Here is a 6,778-nt window from a genome sequence, read left to right as displayed (position 1 = left end):
GAATCATCTAAGATTCGACTATTTTAATTAATTAATTATCATTACCCTAATTTAAAAGCATATATTAACAAAGTACATTTTTTACAATGTTTTTCTGAAGTTCATGGTGGAATAACTCCTTTTTTCTTTGTTCGAAAAATAATTCCTTTTAATCTATAATTCTTTAGTTCAAGATTCCTTAGGGGGTCTTTGGTAAATGTTGTGGACTCTTTATAATTGCAATATATATTTATATTATGTTAGAGAACAAAAATTACCATGTAGGTTCAAACTCATTACAAAAATATTATTTATAGAAATCAGCTTGCATGTTAGTAAGTTGAAGAGAGGAAATAAAGTTCATATACAACACAAATGGCAAACGACATATGGCAGTGGGATAAAATATCATTATTCTGATTAATAGGGATTGTCTTGTATTTCATGACAATGTGTGGCTTTTAGATTTTCAATACATAGCAGTTTTCTTGGTTTCCATTTGTGATTTTAATTAATTATTTATCTTGAGGTTATTTTCTTCACAACAACAATCTCAGGAGTGTTATACTCGTTTAGAGCGTGGAAATAATGTAAGACTTTTTTTTTTTTTGACACTATGCCCAAATGTAAAGAAGCTAATGGCCAAAACTAGGTCATGACTATACAATTAATCCATAAAGCTCGACTGGTGGAATGTCTAATAAACTTATCGATCATGACAGCCACAAGGCTCATCAATGCAATGCCTGATGAGCTCATCTATTACAAATTGGCAGAGTTTTGACACGTGGTGACAATCGATTCACTCGAAACATGCACATACATTTGAAGACCGAGCCAGCTAGGATCCATCGACTGAGAGTGTCACGCCCCGATCCCCGGGCCCACAACAACCCTACCAAAACGCCTCAGGTCAAAATCGACGTCATCGACCCATTAGTTTTATCTTAATAATAATAACGCATGCGGAACGTGTAATATCCCCAAACAAATAAATTAAAAGTAGAGATAGAACAAGAGGAAGTCAAATCAATCAATACTAACCAAAAATCACTTTTATTTAATTATCTTGTTAATCTTGGGAAATACGTACATACAAGCCCTACCTTAGGGCCACTTTTTACAATCCTCAAAAATACCGGTTCGGGGTTGGGGGTTAACACTACTTCATGCTACTCAAAAAGAAGCCTTTCTCACTTCCAGCTTCCCATAGTTAAGGCCCGAAAAATGGTTAACAACAACGGGTGAGATATAAAATCTCCGTGAGTCAACGCCTAAGTCCGAGTAGGACATTGACTCGCTCAAGGCATCCTAAGCATGCGGGATAATATCGATAACAGATCAATAGCGTGCGACTCACGCCACGCTATATCTACCACATGGCCAAGTACAATATCACAATAAATCTTCAATCACATGCAAACTTACCCCACCATGGGCCACACGACGAACAATTCATATCATAACAGCCAACAACATATAAACCATGACACTCAACCGTAACACCCATCACAATCTCATACATAATGTATCACACGTGTTCCGGTTATTAAAAAAAACATCGGGCCCAGCGCACACGACTGGTGTGGCTTAACACTACGACCGGCGGTGTTTAACACTACGACTGGCGGTGTCTACGGGCATGACCAGGCTTCGTCCCTTATTTCCGGCGACGGCGTCCGATAGTCCGTAAGATTCGTACGATCGGCACGACACGGAACTACCAGGAATCCCCGTAGGGGCTTCGGTCCTTCACAAGCTGCGACCGGCGTCTAATAAGTCATGTTATTCCGTACGACTGGCACGGCACGAACTTACTAGGAAACCGTACGACCGGCACGGTATAATCTCCTCATATGACCACGCAAGCACACGAGGCAATCAAGTCGGTTCTTATCTTTGCATTTAATTCAATGCACTCACAAACAATCGTGTTCAAAACTTGGCTCGAGGCCATTTTTATGCTCAAAATTCAGTCCACACGTGGTCACATAGATATACAAATCATCCACAAGATTTTGCAACCATAAACAGGGTGATCACTCACATCAATCCAGAAAAGTAGCAGTCATTATACAATCACCCAATAATAATACAATAATCACCCAATAATAATAATAATCGTACAATAATAATTAATTAACGTAATTAATTATCTCGATCACATTTAATTAATCCGACCTGATTAATTATTCCAAACTTCCATTAATAAAACCAAAATATTCAGGTGACTCGGCTTCACGCAAGTAATCCGATCGCATGCAATTAAATTATCCGGCCCCAGCTAAATAATCTAATTAGCAGTTAATAATATTACATCTATCCTTAAACGCAGTCAATTCCCTATTCAGAGTTTAGGGGTTAACTCACAACTCCTGCGTTCGATGTCGAGTCGGATTCTGGGATCACATTACAAACTCCCGTATCGGGTCGAGTCCACGTACGACTTTGGGTTGGCTCAACCTTGGGTCGGAACCGAGGCGGCAACGAGGCAACTATACGGTGGCTGAACAAAGATAAGGTTCGGGTTTAGGGGCTATCGGTCAGAATTTCGGTTCGGGTGATTCGAATCCTCGGGTTAGCGCCGCGACACGGATTTAAGCGTCGGAGCTAGCACATTCTCAGGTCCTCGGTTATTTTCGGATTTGGGACTACACTGTTTGGGTCTCGGGTGGCCGATAGAAGTGATGAACAGTGGAGGTTGGGATCGCGGCGTCACAAAACCGAGGGAACGTGGGCTGTGGTTCGTCGTCGGGACGCGGCGAGGTCGAGTGAAAGTGGTCGAGGATAGAGCACGGCGGCGTGAGCCGTGTTGGCTCTCAGTCCCTGAGATCCCACGAGTCCAAGATGGCGCGACGCCGTTGGGGTGGAGGCTGGCGCGGCGCTGAGCGGCGGAGGCAACGACTGGAGGTTGGTGCGTCGCAACGGCGAAGGCCGGAGGCGGCTGGGCAGTGAGACCGTCGGTGGTGGTCGTTGATGGGGGCTGGTTCAAGCGAAACAGAAAGAAAGAAGAGGAACAAAGAAGCAAAGCGAAGAAGAAGAAGAGAAACAGTGCAGCAGGGGGTTTCTGTCACGTCACAACGCAAGAAGAAGGAGAAAGAACGAGGGAGAAAACGATGCAAAAGGAGGAGATGGGATTGTGGTGGGGCCGCGTCGTTAGGGGGGGTCAGGGGAAGTGAAAAGAAGAAGACTAGAAAAAAAGAAGAAGAGAAAGGGAAAACGTGAGGTGGGGGAAATTTGGGCAGGAAGGGGGGAGAAAAGTCAAAACTTGGGGAAGGGGGTGATGAGGTGGGCAATGATGTCACCTTAACTAAAGTGGGGAGGCTGCACAAATTGGGGAGGGGAATTTCGACGGAAAAGGGGAGAGAATTGGGGGCCCACATAACTTTTCAAAAATTCCTTAATTCCCTTATCTTAAGTGCATAAATCCCACGGGCGATTTGGTAATTTAATAAATAGGTATCAGACGGTCACTTGACTCAAATGATCGAGGGTAAAAATGATATTTTGGTATTTATAGCTCGAGCAAACCTAAAATTGCGCGCGACGAATCTCGGTAAAACGAGTCAAAGTTTGACGATTCAAACTTGATTTTTCCCGACAAACACTCCAGAATAGCCAATCATCGACTATTAAATCCTCAAGATCCAAATTTACTATCCACCCTGGAATTTATAATTTTCTTACGAGGGTTGAAATTTCGGGACGTCACAGAGAGCGTAGCTAAAGAATCAAGAGCAATTATAAATCATACGTACAGTGACACACAAGTCAAACCAGTTAGAAATTGTTGCGGAGCAAGACCAAACACTACTTAGGGCATTGTCCATTGTGCAACCAGCCCTAGAAGATGGCATCATTAAACTGCATTTAATGATAACTCAAAGGTCTTATTCCGTACAAACGTATCTCGACGGCGAAAAAAAGCTTTGTTCCAAGAAAGAAATGAAAAATAGCAATACAGTTATGATCTACCACTTCTTTGGCCATTATTAGATATGTCGACTTTGCGCGGGGGGAGAGATTGCCATAGAAGTGATCAAATAATGGACAAATACTTGTGCTTAAAGTGAAGCGAACTTGTTCCTAAACCTGGCAATGACATTAGAGATCGAGCAAATGCGAGAATTAAGAACTCATAATACCTCCAATAAGCCGTAGAAGAAGAGGAAGGAATCCTTACTATGCGTTGCCAATTTATTAACCGTGACATAACCTCCATAGTGGTCAAAGCTTGGCAACTCTAATGAAGCAGAGAGAATTCCATCGCTGAACATGGCATATTACTAATTTTATTTATTTCATTCCACATCAACGAACACATGTCAATCTATCAGTTGATGTAAGCAAAACATGCACCAGCACATCAGCCGCTTAGAAAACTCTAAATATTTTCTCCACATTCCTATAACCAAAATCACTCCATCTGCATATGAGCCAACTGAACTTTCTAAAAATAAATTTCAAGTTCTGAGACTAAGGAACAGCAACAACCCGACGATAAAATGTCCCCGAATTCCGAGGCAGAGCTAAAAGCTATAAGTAAACAACTTCCCAATGACAATTCTCTGAATTCTCAGCTGCCAAAATTGCCTTAACTGAAATTCCTCGTTTCACCGAAATCGATCAAAAAGTAGAAACAACCTAAGTTGCAAGAGAGGCTTTGAGGCAGCAGACAACCTGGATCTGTTCTTAGCCAAGCTCTCACCGCGGCGCTCAAGCTGCTCCTTCAACCTGGTAGCAAGAAGCTTCAGGCAGTCAGATGCCTCTGCCTTTGCCTTAGCAATTCTCTTCTTCTTGTCAGCAATTCGCACACTTCCTTTCTAATGTCAATGGCCTAACTTTCTAATTTCCCTGTCGAAAGACGAGAAGAATGATCAGAACGTGTTTATAACTCAACATAACATCAAGAGTCAAAGTCAAATCAGAATCGATGCCTTTTAATAAGCCAAAAGGAAAAGAAAACAAATTTGAATAATGATGAAAACCCTCACCAGATTTAGTAGCGAAGGTCCTGCGACATGGATTGACATATTTCCTAATGTCATCTTCCTTCGACAGGTTAAACAAGAGACGAACATGATCAGGAGTCAGCCCTCCCTGCTTCATTGGAAACCCTTGTTTGTCACAGCCTTCCATCATCTTAAACACGTAGCCGAATTGCTGCCTCACATAGAGGACAATCAATAATGGAACTGATTAAAAAAACATTGCCAAAAGCTCCATAAAACTATTGCAGACACATACCTCACCCAGACCACCCCTGAGTTCTTGTGAGATCCTCTTATCAAAATCTGTCCGACTGCACAAAAAAGTTGATAAGGACGTCATTACTCCACATCCCTTTTCTTTTGCTATAGAGAAAATCGGCCATTAACCTCTACAGATAATGATATTTCCGACGAAGACAATAAAATAAGACTTAGGATTTATGAGAATCTTCAAATTGTTATGATCCAATCCTTAAGTATGAAATGCTAGTGATGCTGGTTTCCATACAATAAGATCTAGCACGGCAGCATGGCCTATAAAGAACATGGGTAGCCAGACAAAACCAACATTGAATCCAAAATGTCGAAAAAAAGAATCTCAGTTACCTTTCAGAGCTAAACTAATTGAACAAATATAGTCCTCACCAGCTTTGGACATGTCTAAGCAATAAAGAACTAGCTTTTTCTTTTATACTAGAAACTGGGTCAGATATCCACGCAAAAAGGTCAGATTTTTATGCTCAGTGTACTTGTTAAACAATGAGGTTCATCTGGACCAAGGCTGGAATCTAGTGTTGGAATTTTACTAACAATCGAGGTTGTGCAAAATTGTATTGATAACTGGAGTAAAAGAACAAGAATTGGCTACCAAGGCCATAGTACCATCAAAAGGTACCTATGCTTCGACATTTGCTACGTAACAGACAACTCAGAACTGTATCGTTTGATCAGTAACTTTCGATTTCTTTCCCTAGTTTAGAGTTGAAATCAACAATAAGAAACTTTTCTCAACCCAATTTGGAATACCCCAAAATCACTCCCTATCGATTACCCCATCCCACAATCTGTCTCTACAATCCATTCAACATTTAGCATTGGCAATTCGTGAGGGCAATTCTAGTCCATAGAAAGATTCAACTTACAGCTTCTGGTCATCTTCGATTACAAGCTTCTTTTGGCAACCAGTGATGGGATTCACTATATTGAACTTGATGATTATAGACAGGGAGGGAAAAAAAAAAAAAGACGCGTTAGAGAATTGCGAATCTCGAGCGAAAGTCAAACCGAAGTAGAGGCGAGTAAACGAGAGTTGAGAAAGTACCTTCATGTTGATCGTTGGGAGAGTCGGAGGGGGAGCGCTTGCATCGAAGGGCCGATTCGCTCCAAGAAGCCGCTTTTGGCCGCCTGAGCAGAGCGGGACTTTCCAGGCGGATTAGGGTTTCGTCCATGCTTTTTTATATACAGTGTTGTGTCCGGCGGTGACTCTTTACATAGACTAGAATGACCAATTTTCCTCCTTTTTTTTAATTCCCTTCTTCTTTTGTTGTTTGTAAAATGCCGAACCCCCCAAAAATATTAAAAATAAAAATAAAAATAAAAATATTCCGTAAGGTAAAATCTAGGGAGAAAGTGTCATGGATTAGGGTTTTGGCCTGCGCTTGTATATTCGGTGACATTTGGTGAAAAGTCGCAAATGCTTTTCCAGTGCATATCACGTTTCATCGGGTATTTGGTGATGTGAATTTTGCCCAAATGCGAGTTTTTGTGTGAAAAGTGAAGAGACATTCTTCGAAGCCTTCGTCTCCCAC

General features: G+C 41.5%; 1 pseudogene; it reads right to left on the bottom strand.

The window, feature by feature from the left end:
- LOC115742302 overlaps positions 1–6,356 on the bottom strand; it is a 46,898-nt pseudogene extending 40,542 nt beyond the window's left edge.
- Positions 6,357–6,778: the final 422 nt, after the last annotated feature.

The sequence above is a fragment of the Rhodamnia argentea genome, chromosome 5 (assembly GCF_020921035.1).
Source record: "Rhodamnia argentea isolate NSW1041297 chromosome 5, ASM2092103v1, whole genome shotgun sequence".
Taxonomy (NCBI): Eukaryota; Viridiplantae; Streptophyta; class Magnoliopsida; order Myrtales; family Myrtaceae; genus Rhodamnia; species Rhodamnia argentea.
Note: the sequence above shows the minus strand (reverse complement) of the source record. Positions and strands in the feature narration are given on the sequence as shown.